Source organism: Nansenia antarctica (genome assembly GCF_963989245.1).
Source record: "Nansenia antarctica genome assembly, chromosome: 18".
Classification (NCBI taxonomy): domain Eukaryota; kingdom Metazoa; phylum Chordata; class Actinopteri; order Argentiniformes; family Microstomatidae; genus Nansenia; species Nansenia antarctica.
Window position 1 is genome coordinate 9,873,181 of NC_137691.1, and position 18,161 is coordinate 9,891,341.

The 18,161-nt window shown below is 40.1% G+C and overlaps 1 protein-coding gene across 3 annotated transcripts in view; it reads left to right on the forward strand.

The window, feature by feature from the left end:
* mmp24 (matrix metallopeptidase 24) overlaps window positions 1–18,161 on the forward strand; it is a gene marked incomplete at both ends in the record, with an annotated part of 367,122 nt that overhangs the window by 281,619 nt on the left and 67,342 nt on the right. The window lies entirely within an intron of this gene.

Consider the following 18,161-nt stretch of genomic DNA (forward strand, 5'->3'; position numbering starts at 1 on the left):
CAAACCAATTGTAAATTGTTCTGGGAGTGCCCATCAAAAAATGGCAACCTTTGGATTTCATAATCAATTGATTAGGAATTTATTAAAATTCAAGAACTCAAAAACCCAATGGAGATTTGGCTTTCCTGATCAATAACTCTGCCAATATTGGGCCAATGCACCTCAAACCAATTGTAGATTGTTCTGGGAGTGCCCATCAAAAAATGGCAACCTTTGGATTTCGCAATCAATTGATTAGGATTTTATTAAAATTCAAGAACTCAAAAACCCTATGGAGATATGGCTTCCTGATCAATAACTCTGCCAATATTGGGTCAAAACACCTCAAACCAATTGTATATTGTTCTGGGAGTGCCCATCAAAAAATGGCAACCTTTGTTTTTCCCAATCAATTGATTAGGAATTTATTAAAAATCAAGAACTCAAAAACCCTATGGAGATTTGGCTTTCCTGATCAATAACTCTGCCAATATTGGGTCAAAACACCTCAAACCAATTGTAAATTGTTCTGGGAGTGCCCATCAAAAAATGGCAACCTTTGGATTTCGCAATGAATTGATTAGGAATTTATTAAAAATCAAGAACTCAAAAACCCTATGGAGATTTGGCTTTCCTGATCAATAACTCTGCCAATATTGGGTCAAAACACCTCAAACCAATTGTAAATTGTTCTGGGAGTGCCCATCAAAAAATGGCAACCTTTGGATTTCAAAATCAATTGATTAGGAATTTATTAAAATTCAAGAACTCAAAAACCCAATGGAGATTTGGCTTTCCTGATCAATAACTCTGCCAATATTGGGCCAATGCACCTCAAACCAATTGTATATTGTTCTGGGAGTGCCCATCAAAAAATGGCAACCTTTGTTTTTCCCAATCAATTGATTAGGAATTTATTAAAAATCAAGAACTCAAAAACCCTATGGAGATTTGGCTTTCCTGATCAATAACTCTGCCAATATTGGGTCAAAACACCTCAAACCAATTGTAAATTGTTCTGGGAGTGCCCATCAAAAAATGGCAACCTTTGGATTTCAAAATCAATTGATTAGGAATTTATTAAAATTCAAGAACTCAAAAACCCAATGGAGATTTGGCTTTCCTGATCAATAACTCTGCCAATATTGGGCCAATGCACCTCAAACCAATTGTAGATTGTTCTGGGAGTGCCCATCAAAAAATGGCAACCTTTGGATTTCGCAATCAATTGATTAGGATTTTATTAAAATTCAAGAACTCAAAAACCCTATGGAGATATGGCTTCCTGATCAATAACTCTGCCAATATTGGGTCAAAACACCTCAAACCAATTGTAAATTGTTCTGGGAGTGCCCATCAAAAAATGGCAACCTTTGGATTTCGCAATCAATTGATTAGGAATTTATTAAAAATCAAGAACTCAAAAACCCTATGGAGATTTGGCTTTCCTGATCAATAACTCTGCCAATATTGGGTCAAAACACCTCAAACCAATTGTAAATTGTTCTGGGAGTGCCCATCAAAAAATGGCAACCTTTGGATTTCAAAATCAATTGATTAGGAATTTATTAAAATTCAAGAACTCAAAAACCCCATTTGGCTTTCCTGATCAATAACTCTGCCAATATTGGGCCAATGCACCTCAAACCAATTGTAGATTGTTCTGGGAGTGCCCATCAAAAATTGGCAACCTTTGGATTTCGCAATCAATTGATTAGTAGTTTATTAAAATTCAAGAACTCAAAAACCCTATGGAGATATGGCTGTCCTGATCAATAACTGCCAATATTGGGCCAAAGCAGCTCAAACCAATTGCAGATTACTATCGGGGAGGTGACAGCAGAATCTGCTGTAATCACTGTAGCACAACAATACAAGGCTTAGGCTATCAGTAGGTGTACTTATTTCAGTCGAGGAGCAGATTTTCTCAGACTCAGCAAAATGGACACAAAATGTTTATTTAAAAAAAATATTGGCACAAAAAATAAACTATTATAAAACTATCTCTCCTAACCAGCTGGAACAGAGAGGAGAGAGGGAGGAGTGATGGAGGAGTGATGGAGAGGAGGAGAACAAACAGCTGATATGACGCACAGAACAACACTGGTGGGGAGGGGTGAGGCGTCGAAGTCGTTAGTTAGAACAGGGCACTGCGCATTCTGGTGTAGTCACTGAGCTGCTCAATGGGCCCTGTGGAATGGAGGAAGAGCGAGAGAGAGGGAGAGAAGGGTCAATGCGTAGACAGGCCACATAGCCTGAACCCTGGCGTAACGCTTTTGGACTGGGACATTTCCTCACATTTAATTCAAACCCATTCTCTCTTTCTTTCTACATAATATTTACTTCAAAGTAATAATTCAAAGACATTCTCTCTTTACTTCTCCATATATTCTGACACATTAGGCTGTGGTGTTCAGAAAACAATGCCACCAGTCCATAGAATGGGTGGTGATAGTCTTATTTGGGATGGAAATTTGTTACAATTCAGTCATTGATAGTAAGGTGTTTTTCCTTGTGTCAATGGGCTTTAAGGTGCTACATTCCTATGTACCTGAGTTTACCCTTTTTACTGTCACAGCAAAGACGGCACTTCCAGACTGGAGCTCGCTTGGCCTCATTCTGGCCCAAATCTGTCATTCTGGTTGATGCAGACCCTCTTGAGGATCTCCAAAGTGACAGTCATCCGAGTCCACCAGGTGGAGCTTGATTACAGTTGGGCCTTAATCCAGAGTGCCCTTCTGACCTTCAATAAGGAGAATGTCATCATTTACATCGAGAAGGCACACCTTCTTATTGAGGGGAGATTTACCAGGAGACAAATGAGGAAGATGACTGTTGTCCACCTCTGCTCTGCTCATATCATCAAGGCTGTGAGTGGGGCGTTCAGCAGGAAGACCACAGACAAGGCTCTTAGAGAGTTTGCAACTTACTGCGTTGCACAGCTGTTGAATAGCACATGCATGCTGACTGCTCTCACAGTCTTTCGTCACATGTGTGTTGTGTTCACGGCAAAGTACTCATCAGAGGTGATAAAGAAGAGTATCACTGTCTTGCAAGGGCTCATAGCCAAAACTGGCACACTACATGGTGATACACAAACAAAGCCTCTCCTCCAACAGAATGAGCTTCCAACAGATGCTGAAACCATCTTTGCAAGGTGGAGCTGGGGTCTGAACCGCCGCACCTCGATGGGAATGTCCATGGTTTGTCAGCAAGACGATGGCGAGTGCTTCGGACACGTCTCTGGTCTCGAAGTCGCAGCCGGGGAAGGGGCATTCCACCTTCATGGTGTTGACATGAAGAAGACTCCTCAATGTCTGTTTGTGATATTTATTTAGACAAATATGTCAACACCCTGTGGGTGAGAATACAACGTATGAGTGAATACAATGACCATAACAAGACACACATAACAAGATATAAACAAACATATCATACACAACAGACATGAGACAATACTGTTAGCATACTATAACACATATAGGTAACAGCACTAACAATAGGTAACAGCACAAACATGAGCGAATGCTATGGACATAACTTGTAATACATACATATATATGAACACAAACATGAGCGATTACTGTTCACATCAATCTGATATCAAAATACATATATATATATATATCTACAAATTTGTCAAAGTGTACATACCGTATGACACATATTGATATGTAGTATGATGTTGTCTAAGAGGGTCTGAAATCATATTTAACAATTTCAACTAATGTGTTTCAGATCAACTCTCTCTGGGGGAAGGAAGACAGTGGGGTGGTAGTGGCATTGATTCATTCCAAAGAAAACAGGAACGTGTCCTACACCCTCCGCCATGCTCTTAACACTTAACCCAGTACTCCATCGCCCGATAGCGGTCGGGAGTACACTTCACCCTGCAGTCACCTTTTACAAAGGAGTTCAAGGGAGTGTTTGAGGAGGTCTCTGGTGAAATCCGGATGGAGAGTAACCATCAAGCACTTCCAAACCACTACTACTGTCCTGAGCTACTAGATGTGCTGTTCAGTGACTACTTGGGAATCTTCCCATTGTGGAGTGGAATCCTCCTTGGTGACCTCTGCCGGTATGCTGTGGATGGAGACCACATAAAGGAATTTTAATAAATGCCTAATCAATTGATTGGGAAAATTAAAGGTTGCCATTTTTGGAGGGGCACTCCCAGAACAATATACAATTGGTTTGAGGTGCATTGGCCCAATATTGGCAGAGTTATTGATCAGGAAAGCCAAATCTCCATAGGGTTTTTGAGTTCTTGAATTTTAATAAATTCCTAATCAATTGATTGCGAAATCCAAAGATTGCCATTTTTTGATGGGCACTCCCAGAACAATCTGCAATTGGTTTGAGGTGCATTGGCCCAATATTGGCAGAGTTATTGATCAGGACAGCCATATCTCCATAGGGTTTTTGAGTTCTTGAATTTTAATAAATTCCTAATCAATTGATTGCGAAATTCAAAGGTTGCCATTTTTTGATGGGCACTCCCAGAACAATCTACAATTGGTTTGAGGTGTTTTGACACAATATTGGCAGAGTTATTGATCAGGACAGCCATATCTCCATAGGGTTTTTGAGTTCTTGAATTTTTATAAATTCCTAATCAATTGATTGCGAAATCCAAAGGTTTCCATTTTTTGATGGGCACTCCTAGAACAATCTGCAATTGGTTTGAGGTGCATTGGCCCAATATTGGCAGAGTTATTGATCAGGACAGCCATATCTCCATAGGGTTTTTGAGTTCTTGAATTTTAATAAATTCCTAATCAATTGATTGCGAAATCCAAAGGTTGCCATTTTTTGATGGGCACTCCCAGAACAATCTGCAATTGGTTTGAGGTGCATTGGCCCAATATTGGCAGAGTTATTGATCAGGACAGCCATATCTCCATAGGGTTTTTGAGTTCTTGGATTTTAATAAATTCCTAATCAATTGATTGCGAAATCCAAAGGTTGCCATTTTTGATGGGCACTCCCAGAACAATCTACAATTGGTTTGAGGTGTTTTGACCCAATATTGGCAGAGTTATTGATCAGGACAGCCATATCTCCATAGGGTTTTTGAGTTCTTGAATTTTTAGCAATTCCTAATCAATTGATTGCGAAATCCAAAGGTTGCCATTTTTTGATGGGCACTCCCAGAACAATCTACAATTGGTTTGAGGTGTTTTGACCCAATATTGGCAGAGTTATTGATCAGGAAAGCCATATCTCCATAGGGTTTTTGAGTTCTTGAATTTTAATAAATTCCTAATCAATTGATTGCGAAATACAAAGGTTGCCATTTTTAGAAGGGCACTCCCAGAACAATCTACATTTGGTTTGAGGTGCATTGGCCCAATATTGGCAGAGTTATTGATCAGGACAGCCATATCTCCATAGGGTTTTTGAGTTCTTGAATTTTTATAAATTCCTAATCAATTGATTGCGAAATCCAAAGGTTGCCATTTTTTGATGGGCACTCCCAGAACAATCTACAATTGGTTTGAGGTGTTTTGACCCAATATTGGCAGAGTTATTGATCAGGAAAGCCATATCTCCATAGGGTTTTTGAGTTCTTGAATTTTAATAAATTCCTAATCAATTGATTGCGAAATACAAAGGTTGCCATTTTTAGAAGGGCACTCCCAGAACAATCTACATTTGGTTTGAGGTGCATTGGCCCAATATTGGCAGAGTTATTGATCAGGACAGCCATATCTCCATAGGGTTTTTGAGTTCTTGAATTTTTATAAATTCCTAATCAATTGATTGCGAAATCCAAAGGTTGCCATTTTTTGATGGGCACTCCCAGAACAATCTATAATTGGTTTGAGTTGTTTTGACCCAATATTGGCAGAGTTATTGATCAGGAAAGCCATATCTCCATAGGGTTTTTGAGTTCTTGAATTTTAATAAATTCCTAATCAATTGATTGCGAAATCCAAAGGTTGCCATTTTTAGAGGGGCACTCCCAGAACAATCTACATTTGGTTTGAGGTGCATTGGCCCAATATTGGCAGAGTTATTGATCAGGAAAGCCATATCTCCATAGGGTTTTTGAGTTCTTGAATTTTAATAAATTCCTAATCAATTGATTGCGAAATCCAAAGGTTGCCATTTTTAGAGGGGCACTCCCAGAACAATCTACATTTGGTTTGAGGTGCATTGGCCCAATATTGGCAGAGTTATTGATCAGGACAGCCATATCTCCATAGGGTTTTTGAGTTCTTGAATTTTTATAAATTCCTAATCAATTGATTGCGAAATCCAAAGGTTGCCATTTTTTGATGGGCACTCCCAGAACAATCTATAATTGGTTTGAGTTGTTTTGACCCAATATTGGCAGAGTTATTGATCAGGAAAGCCATATCTCCATAGGGTTTTTGAGTTCTTGAATTTTAATAAATTCCTAATCAATTGATTGCGAAATCCAAAGGTTGCCATTTTTAGAGGGGCACTCCCAGAACAATCTACATTTGGTTTGAGGTGCATTGGCCCAATATTGGCAGAGTTATTGATCAGGACAGCCATATCTCCATAGGGTTTTTGAGTTCTTGAATTTTTATAAATTCCTAATCAATTGATTGCGAAATCCAAAGGTTGCCATTTTTGGATGGGCACTCCCAGAACAATCTACAATTGGTTTGAGGTGTTTTGACCCAATATTGGCAGAGTTATTGATCAGGACAGCCATATCTCCATAGGGTTTTTGAGTTCTTGAATTTTTATAAATTCCTCATCAATTGATTGCGAAATCCAAAGGTTGCCATTTTTTGATGGGCACTCCCAGAACAATCTACAATTGGTTTGAGGTGTTTTGACCCAATATTGGCAGAGTTATTGATCAGGAAAGCCATATCTCCATAGGGTTTTTGAGTTCTTGAATTTTAATAAATTCCTAATCAATTGATTGCGAAATCCAAAGTTTGCCATTTTTTGATGGGCACTCCCAGAACAATCTACAATTGGTTTGAGGTGTTTCGACCCAATATTGGCAGAGTTATTGATCAGGACAGCCATATCTCCATAGGGTTTTTGAGTTCTTGAATTTTAATAAATTCCTAATCAATTGATTGCGAAATCCAAAGGTTGCCATTTTTAGAGGGGCACTCCCAGAACAATCTACATTTGGTTTGAGGTGCATTGGCCCAATATTGGCAGAGTTATTGATCAGGACAGCCATATCTCCATTGGGGTTTTCACTACTTTTACCACACTTTTACCACGGTCCCTAAAATGCCGAATGTGAATGTCTGTTGAATGTCGAATATAAAAACAACTTTACCACGGTTGCTAAAGGGCACCGCTCCCTCCTGAGGTGGGGATCAAACCAGCGACCTTCCAATTGCTAGCCGGCCTCTCTAACCTGTAGGCTAAGGCTACCGCTGCCCACACGATAGGCCTAACACTAGGAAGCACACATGCACCCACAAGAAGTGAGCGTTATACAATTCTTTAAATTCAATAATTTCATCCACACTTTGCATGTGCATGTGAGCATCCACGAGCAGACGAGTTTTCACCCGAGTCTCAAATACAAACTGGTTCTATTTGAGACACTGCGTCAATATAGGACACACATTGGCAGGCTTGCTGATCTAACAATACACGCATTCATGGCAAGCTTGCTGATTTAACAGAACACGTTGGCAGCTGATTTAACAAAGCCTTTATCTAGTGCATAACATCACATTAATGCACATAGAAACAATGAGAATAGAGTATCAATACATTTAAAAATTAACAGTTTCAAAGCAACATATGACTAAGATTAACCCTACGTTTAACGTGATGTGTGTCAAGGACAAGGACACAATAGGAGACTAGTGGCCTTAGGCCTAAGCCAAGTAACTCAAAGGACATCTTGCTGTCCTTATTCTTAAATACCATACCATCACAATAGGACATACAGTCATGTGAAAAAGTTAGGACACCCCATGAAAACCTTCAGCACATGTAACAACTACAGTAGATTATATATAAATTATATGTTATATAATAACAGTCATCAAGTTAAAGGACTCATATGACTTTGTTTAGTTTATTGGTCATATATGCATAGAAGACAGGTTGTAAACTGTAACACAGGATACAGTGTGCTGGTTTGTGCTGTTTTTTGTGCTGTATTCAATACTGACGTTCTTGATCTCATTCTGGATGTGTCACCTTCCAGCTCAATGACCATTGGCAGAACTGAAGGCCATTTTTGTCAGCTTCTCCTCCCAAAATGCAAAATGTTCTAAAGACAATAAGCTCATCTCTGTTTGTTGGTTTTGCCTCCTTGATGTATTCTTTCAATGCGTGCCAGACAAAGTATTGAAATCAGAAGACCAGGGGGGTATTCCATCAATGTCGCTAAATCCAGATTATGTTTGATAAATCTTGTGAAACTTATCAAAATAAGCCTTTCCTTTAGTGATGATAATAATAGCTACAGAACATTAAACAGCAACAAATAATTGCAAAACAAACACATTAAACAGAGCAAAGAATTATTGACACAAACTGAGATGTTTGCTTTGTGTGCGCACTGTAGCCTAGTGCTGAATCAACAGAGAAACATTACAGTATATCACTATATCATCTGAAGTTTCACAGACACACATATTCCATGTCTGACATCATTTTATGAAGTGTCCATGAAGACATGGTTTATTCTAAATTAAGGTTTATCCAAGGACATCATTTAAAATGTCTCTAACCAGACAATAATTGTTTGTCGCTGTACTCCTGCGACATCCTCACACCAGTGGCTAAATTCTCGTAGACCTTCCAAAGTCCAACTGTGTTGCACAAATTAGGGGAACATTTCCCCTTCGACAATTACCTGAAAGTGGTTTGTTGTAAGTGAGATTTAGGGCCAATCCCAATTCACCCCTAGCCCTTCGTTTTCACCCCTTTGGCTCGATTTGCGCGTTCACGTTTAGGGCGAGGGCTGTCCCAATTCATATTTCATCGAGGGCTAGGGGTAAGGGGGAGGGCTAACTATTACTTCGTTTCGAGCGATTCCAGGACCACACTAGCTTCGAAGGGCTAGGTGTATGCTACCCCTTGATACCAGGATGCATTGCGAATCATCTACAGAAATCTTATGTCGCTCTATTCAATGCGGAAATGTCATTTTAATTCTCTGTAATTACTTATTAATAAAGATTTGAAAAATTATGATAACCATCTTATTGTCTTAGTTTAATGTCATTACAATGCATTATAGACCTTTTATTTATAACACGCATAACCCAAAAATCGCTTTTATGTCGGTGCTGTGTCTAACGTTACAGTAACGCAACGCTGCATGACAGTCGAGCATTTCAGAGATGTACAGTCATAAATCAATTATTACCTGTGGCGTTTGACAGCGGATGATGGTACACATATGTAAAGTTATCTATCAAACGTTCGGCTGACTTGTACATGATGCGCATTTTGACCTATTTCCACCCGCAATCTAATCCGAGCAGTTGTTATTATGTAATATTATTAATGGGTTGTATCATTCATTTCAATGCATTATAGACCTTTTCTTTATAACAAGCACAACAACAACAAAACGTTATCATGCCGATGTGCTGTGTGTCTAACGTTACAAGCTGATTTGTGCATGACAGCCGCGCATTGACATATTTCCATGTCTGATGTCTAATGTCTGATGTACTAATGTCATTTCAATGCATTATAGACCTTTTCTTTATAACAAGCACAACAACAACAAAACGTTATTATGCCGATGTGCTGTGTGCTGTGTGTCTAACGTTACAAGCTGATTTGTGCATGACAGCCGCGCATTGACATATTTCCATGTCTAATGGCATATGACACGCGAAATGTAACTACAGTTAAGGATACGCGTAAAGGATGATGATCTATCACCGTTCGACTCTACTGAGAAATGTTTCCGCTTATTTGTCATCTCTCCTTCACGGGCAAATGTGGCTGCGTCCCCAAGAGATCCTCTTTCTACGTTTTTGACCACCACTATGATGGATTGATTTTTGGATTCTAGACGACGAATTGTTCTGAGAAAGGCGCTTGGTAACGTGATTTTTGGACAACGTTTTATGACTACTGATGGACTGGTTGTTTTGGTTGGAGTCATTCATTGTCATTAAATTCATTGTCATTATTGCGATGTCCACAAAAAGACATCGCTGACGGAAGAGACAAAAAAAGGAACGTCTAAACACTACAGTGTGTTGATAACAAACGAAAATAGATGCTTATAGCACACGCAACAGAAATAAACACAGCTGAAGAAGGCATTGCGAGATGTGAGAATTCGCCGGCAACACAACGCGTCAACCGTACCGCGTGACGTAGGCGCCGTGAAGGGCTGTCCCAATTCATAGGGCTTAGATTTCAAGGGGTAGGGCTTGTGACGTGTTCGAAGGCCTTGCCTTCGAATCGAGTGACACTCGAAAACGAGCCATAGGGGTAGAAAAGGGAATTGGGATTGGCCCTAAACCTTCAGCATTGCTGCAATGGATCATCCAGTTACACCTGAATGAGGCCCTGACATATCTTTATCGCAGAACACACTGCTGTGGTAGTGCAAGTGGCCCCATGCTTCCTGGAGGTGGTGAAACCTGAACACTCAACTCTCTTTCCCACATTTTACATACACACACACACACACACACACACACACACACACACACAGGCAAACCATCTGTGCAAGTTATTTGCATTGCTTCACTATGCTGCTCCACAAATTGCAGCTCCACTGAATGATATACTCACTGAACACTTTATTAGGAACACCTGTACACTTAATTCATTCTGTACTCTGCCAATGACAATTGAATTGACTGAATACTAGGAATAGAATGTCCACTATCTACATCTTAAACCCACAAAGAAGAGAGAAGAACCTTTCTATTCAGAACAACACAAATATTGAATAATCTTTGGAGGATCGAACCAAAAGAAGAAATAAATGCCTTACTGTCCATATAGTACACTGTATAGGGCACTGTTATCAGAATCAGAATCAGAATTGCTTTTATTACATCAATGTACGGATACAAAGAGTAAAATGCTTGGGTTCAGGTTCAATTAGACATTGGCATTGCAGCAGAAATAGAAAATCAATAATAGAATAAGCAGGATATTAACAACAAAATCAATAATAGAATAAGCAGGATATAAACAACAGTCAACAATATCTGTATATACAATAGCGTCACAATAGAATAGGTTATAGCAGCAGAATGCAATTCAGAATATCAAAAAAAAAAAAAAAAATTGATTTTATCCCTTTTTCACCCAATTTGGTATCCAATTGAACCCAACCTAGCATCCAATTATCCCCTGCCTATTGCGTAGGATCCGCCGCACGACCCCGTGGCCGGCAGTCCCAGAAGAGGCCGCCAGGCAGACTAGCTGACTGGCTCCTCGAGCCCAGCACCGTTATTCCGGAACCCCGGGGGCGCTGTTGCGCGACGGATCCTTGTCCGGAAATAGTCCTATACCGCCCTCTGGAGCGGCCGCTCAATATGCCGCTCCCTGTGTGCCTCGGCCATATCCGGATCTGGCGAGACCGGGATTCGATCCCAGTCCCCGGTGGGCAGCTTGCACTAGTGGCTAGTGCTTAGACCGCTACGCCACCGCAGGGCACGAATATCAACATTCTTAATGTAAAAAACATTACTGAAAGTTCAAGTTCAAGTAATATCAGGTCGTGCAAAAATGCTGTGCAGGTTACAGTGAGATGTGACACACTGTCATACGGTGTGCAATATGATGCAAAGTGGAGCAGTCTTCAGGTATGTAGGCCATGACAGTATTGTAAACATAAGTAAACAAGTCATTGCGTAATTGTGTTATGTGTGAAGTGAGCAAATATACATGTATGTATATATATATACAAAGGCATTTCTGTCCAGTTGTTTGATCATGAGCAGAGCTTAGTTGGACATGGTGCTATGATCCTCGATGGTTTACTTTGTTATGGTTTACTAGCTCTGTTTGCACTTGTCCACTCTGACGTCTCCACACAGATAGATCATGTGCAGGTTTGTAGTTGTGTGTGTGTGTGTGTGTGTGTGTGTGTGTGTGTGTGTGTGTGAGTGTGTGTGTGTGTATGTCTATGTGTGTGTGTGTGTGTGTGTCTATGTGTGTGTGTGTGTGTGTGTATGTCTATGTGTGTGTGTGTGTGTGTGTGTGTGTGTGTGTGTGTGTGTGTGTGTGTGTGTGTAGGTGTGTTAACAGTGCCATGGTTTTAGAGCAGTCAGCAGCAGTAAAACTAGTGTTGGCCTCTTGTGCGTGATGATCCTGCAGGTCTATCACCTGGTGTTTGCTTACCATGGCACAAACCACAGTCACACACACTCACCCTATGGAGATAAGTCAACCATCAGACAAGTCACATTGTGCCACTTCTGATGTGCTGATGTTCCTGTGTGTGAGTGACCACTCTCAATTCAATTCAATTCAATTCAACTTTATTCGCCATGTGCAGTGCACTAGGAACATGATTTGGTATTCAACCATACTAAACAAGCTACAGTACATACAACAACAAGATGACAACACGACAATACTCAAGACAAAATATACAGTACCAATATGAGTGGATATTATGAATAAATACTGTACAACTAAGTGCAAGAAAGTGCAAGGTACAATGATCAGCAATTATTGAGAAAGGCTATGGCTTTGGGGAAAAAACTGTTCAAGTGTCTTGATGTTTTTGTCCTGGTGGCCCTGTAGCGCTGTCCAGAAGGGAGTAATGTAAACAGTCTCTTCAGCTGTCGGAGGACCTCTCTCTCTCTCTCTATCTCTCTCTCTCTCTCTCTTGCAGAAAAGAGGAAGAGGAAGTTATACACTAACCGACTTCTCAAAGCACTTCATTGTGACTGACTTGAGAGCCACTGGGCGATAGTCATTAAGACAGGTAGCCTTGGACTTCTTTGGGACCGGAATGATAGTGGTCGCCTTGAAGCAGGTGGGGATGACAAACTGGGACATGGACGTGTTAAATATGTCAGTGAAAACACCTGCCAGCTGGTTAGTGCTGAGGACCCGGCACGGGATGCCATCTGGGCGCTTTACTGATGGTTGACATGGTTAAACACTTTACGCATGTCAGCCATGGTAAATGATAGCACACAAACCTGGCTAGTAACAGGAGCTTTAATGGCGTGCTCCATATCCTCACACCGAGCACAAAAGGAATTTAGCTCGTCGGGGAGCGAAGCATCAGTGTCCAGACTGTGTAGTCTTCCTTTATAGTCTGTAGTTGTTTGTAATCTCTTGGTATTGAGATTCGATCTTATCTCTGTAATTCCTCTTGGTGCCTCTGATGGCGTTTCGGAAATCGGATCTGGACTTCCTGTAGACATTCGACTTCCTGTAGACATTCAGAGTTGAATGCGGCGTCACCATGCGATGCGATATGATATTGCGATGCGATATTGTCGCACGACAACATTCGATTCTCCATTCATATTCATTCATTCATTGGTGTGAATTGAGAATCGAATGTTGTCGTGCGACAAAATCGCACGCCGTGTGCATTGGCCTTTAGAGGTCATATGTGTCACATTCTAATGCTTTGGTACGCATATCGGGATCTGATGTAATGTTTGGACTTTTCTTTGAAAAAATGGGAATACATTTCTGTGTTGTTGAACATTGCACATGTAGATACACATCTACACTGCATATAAATTATGCCATGGTACAGGATTTTAACATAATTGAGTACTTCTCATCCAATCTAGACATGTAGTTCACTTAATATACCTGTTGATAGATAACCTTATAGGTTGGGCCTCAAATTCAGACATCCTAACCTCAACATCAGGTGGTTCACACACAACTATACAATTAGTATGTGTAGGCTAAACATTAGTGAAAATCAAAGATGTTGTGCTACTGTATCCATTCACTGAAGAAGCTCTCACTTTGTCACTATTTGTTCAAGGCTGAACCAAGTCCCAGGGGAAATGTTGTTTGTCACAGAGTTTAAATATCCCTGACTTGTCACATCTTGCAGAGTCTGGTGCGTAAATCTATCAAGACGCTACATTTATCCTTGTACCGTATCAGAGCTGTGTTTAACAAATCTGCACACAAAAAACCTGCACACGAGAAACCTTTGTCTAATGTATGTTGTATGTTTTGTATACATGTATGTAAAATATCAGTGTGTTGCTGAGCATCTGCTGGGACAAGTTGTAAATGGTCACATGGTTTATCATAATCAGGTCATTCTGCTATGTACTCTCTGCTATGTACCTGCCTTCCCCTGGGGCTGTGCCTGCCGGTTCCATCTACAACCTCTCTTATTGAAGCATTACATTACAATCTCAGCAATCTCTTAGCACCACCCTTCACAAGCAATCACACGTAAGCACTCCTTGAAGGTGCTCCATTTGAAAAGCCAGAGAAGCTGAAAGAAAGGTTCCAGATGTCTTGGTAGATCACCATTTAGTATATGGCAGTGGTCCAGCTTTTTGTTTATAGTGTAATAATGGGTTGCATATTAGTCAATATGCCCTTATGTCCAATCGTATCACTTAATTAAGTCATTTTGGGTATCCCTCCTCGCCTGCCTGCCCTTTGTTTTCTGTAATGTGTTTTGTAATGTACAGTATTTGTTTGGTCAATTTGTGCAAATAAAATGAACTGGAACTAAATTCAAACATTTGATGGGTGTGCTGGGTTGTGGTATACATTTTATGTTAGAACATTTGTATTGTCATTGAGTGTACCTTTTTTATTTTGAATTGGAAGTGAACAAAAAATGCTGAGGTCCCTAATCTCGTTCCCCATCAGACACAAACTACACAAAATGCAACAAAATGCCAGTGCTGTGCTGTGTTCAGTCACAATAAAAACATTCATAATTCCCTCTATGGGTAGAAGTGCAGTGTAGTTATCTCGCTTTGTAAATACATTTTATATAAGATGTATGGCGCTTCTCAAAGAGACACATTAGTTGCAATGTAAAGGCATTACGTAATTCAATCAGACAGGAGGTCTTGTGTCTGAATTTCACGTTGGGGACTTTGTTAAGACATTACCTGTATTGTCAAATATCCCCCTACCTGACGTATGCATTTTACTGAAGAGTAATATTACGGCTCTCAACATGTTCCCCTTTCTCCAGTGGGAGGGTTGAGAGAGGCTGGTTAAACCTGATGTGTCATTTATGTAAGGAAGACACTGTAGTTCTGTCATTCATTAACAATTTAAAGGAGTTAGCTGCACTCCATTACATTTTCACTGTACTACAGCATATAATGGCCTTGAAAAATCTGCAGGAATTGTGCAGCATTGGTGTTTAAAGTAACAGCTCCCCAATAGCAGTTTTGACCATTGGCTATGGTATTAGCATATAGATTTCTTGAACATATTGATTCAGTTAGCTATCCCCACTACTACCTAGTTAGTGTAAAGTAGTGGGGATTACTCAACGAATCCATTGCATTGCAATATTTTGGCTTGACTAGCGAGTGTGTCATTGATTTTCAACAACGTTGGCATTTATTTAACGTTTTCAGAATAAAAGTCTGAACATTTTGATCATCTGCTCAAACTTGATCGCTGTCCCCTCCTCGAGGCCTCCCCACCAGGCTCCCCCCAGGGCTCTGTCCTAGGGCCCTTACTGTTCTCCCTCTATACCACTGGGCTCCCCCAGGGCTCTGTCCTAGGGCCCTTACTGTTCTCCCTCTATACCACTGGGCTCCCCCAGGGCTCTGTCCTAGGGCCCTTACTGTTCTCCCACTACACCAAATCTCTTGGTTTCTCCTACCACTGCTACACAGATGACACTCAACTCTTCCTGTCTTTCCCCCCCTCTAACTCACAGGTGGCAACACGTGTCTCTGTGTGTCTTGCAGACATTTCTGCTTGGATGTCAGCCCAACATCATAATGGAAATAACCAGCCATGTGCTCTGGGGATTTCAGCCAATGACACACTACAGTCGTAGTTTCCTAAATAACTATTATTATGTCTGGATATGCTAACTTGTTCCTTCACTGCTTATAGATATTGTACTTAGAACAAGTACTTACTGGTTACACACACACACACACACACACACACACACACACTAACACACACACACACACACACACACACACACACACACACACACACACACACACACACACACACACACACACACACACACAGACAGTGCCAGTGGTATGTCCATCATTTCTAATATGAAGGAAAAATAACTTGCAGCCAATGAAAAACATGATTGTTTCCAGAGTTCCAGAGTAGGTAATCCCCATATGGAGTGTATCAAAACACTCTAGTATATATGAGACTACCAATGAGGAGTGTATCACCATATCATTAAGAGTGTTTGGAAACGTCAGAGGTTTAAAAATGTTTTTCATATAATAATCAACTGCTTGATTAAGGTTTGGTCATCTACAGCGTTATTTTTGTCTTTGTATCTTTCGGTTTAACTGTTAACTTTAACTGTTAAAACATTGTGATGGAATAATATTGCCTACTAAGACATGTTTCTACATTTAAGACTCAAAACTCACAACAGCAAATTGACTGTCTAGAGCAAGCTATAGAAACTGATTTCCTTTTGTAAACACACAATGAAACCTGTTCCTCTACTTGTTTTCCTATGCCATACATTTGAATATATGCAATTACCCTTCTGTGTTCCATAGTCTGTCTTTGACCCCAGAAACTCAAGACAATGTTGAGCCACACCAGAGTGATTGCCTATGCATTTTGAAACGAAGCAGGTTGCCTTTCTTTATTCTATATTTAGATAGATCCACCACAACATATGCCTTCATTATAAAACCCTTCTGTATCAATTGATTTGACTTGAAAGGATGGAATGAAGAAAGACATGACATAATCTATGAAACGTTGTCATGGTTCTTGACAATAGCTTAACCGCTGAGTTTAGGAGGACTTGTCATTCAACTGCGGCTGCTTTTTAAAATTCTGCCTCTTGGCCTTTACTGTGCAGACAGCTTGTAGATTACATCATTCTGTAATGTCATCCATTCTTCCCTATTTACTATTCAAATTCAAAGGTTGAAGGAAGTCAAGAGTTCAGCTGTAGCCAAGATCATATCATATCAATGCCTGAACAAGCCCTAGTGGGTCACATCATGTTGCTCTACTTATACTGTACCTGTATTGCAATTTTGTAATACAACAATAATATTGTATTAACTGTTAATAAGTGCTTAAGTAATTGGATTATAATTGCATAATAGAGTTAGTGGTGCACAGGTATACAGGGACTAGCCTAATCCTTATTATATTTACTAAATGCTCAACATACAATGCAGACACTGTAATTGCTGAAGGACTAGCCTATGTACAGTACCATGTTAATGCTGTTAACTAGATTAATTACAACGTTACTACACAGCTATGTGTACACAGCTTTATGCAAAGCATTACCAGTATCATACACTCATTAGCAGGTAGGCTATTTACATAACTCACATTGTATTTTATATTTGTTTAATCCTCGAAAGATTCTCTAAACTCAGTTAAAAAGATGATCGGTTTCATTATGGTCTATTTGTCACAGACAGAGCCGGTAGTATCTATGTGATGGGGATGATGATGACCAGCCAGTCTGTATATATAGTCAATATTAAGACATTAAATGTGTTAACAAGAACAGGTTTTGTAACGCACCATTAGGAGTTCATGTCAGGCGCGTCTCAGCCTCACACGCACAGGAACTCACACAGTTAGGCCCAATCCCATTTCTTATGTTTAGAGTGCCACTTGTTTTCGGCTTGCCCCTCGTAACAGAGTTATAAGGGGTGGCGGTTGCAATCTTCCCCAACGAAATGGGATAACCCTACAAGACCCTGATACGTCATCAGTACTGGCTACGTAGTATGCTTGTTGTACCAGTTCCTGCAAAGTTTGCGAAACACAAGTTCACAGCTACATGCAAATTAATATGCACCATAAATGATGACATATCATGTCAAATAGAGCAGTCATTGTTAGTCTAATCGGTCTCAAAATAATGTGAGTGTGTGAGACAGTGCCATAAAAGAGATGTGTAGCAAATTTGAGGTTGACCCCTGCAACCGTAATTGATAAAGATATAAGGCTATATTTGCTATTGTTATTGTTTTTCTTCCTTTTGTATTATGGCATATGCACTGTTAATTGTTAATGTCTGATTGACGCTTTGTGGAGGAGTTGCATGCTTACCCTAAATCATT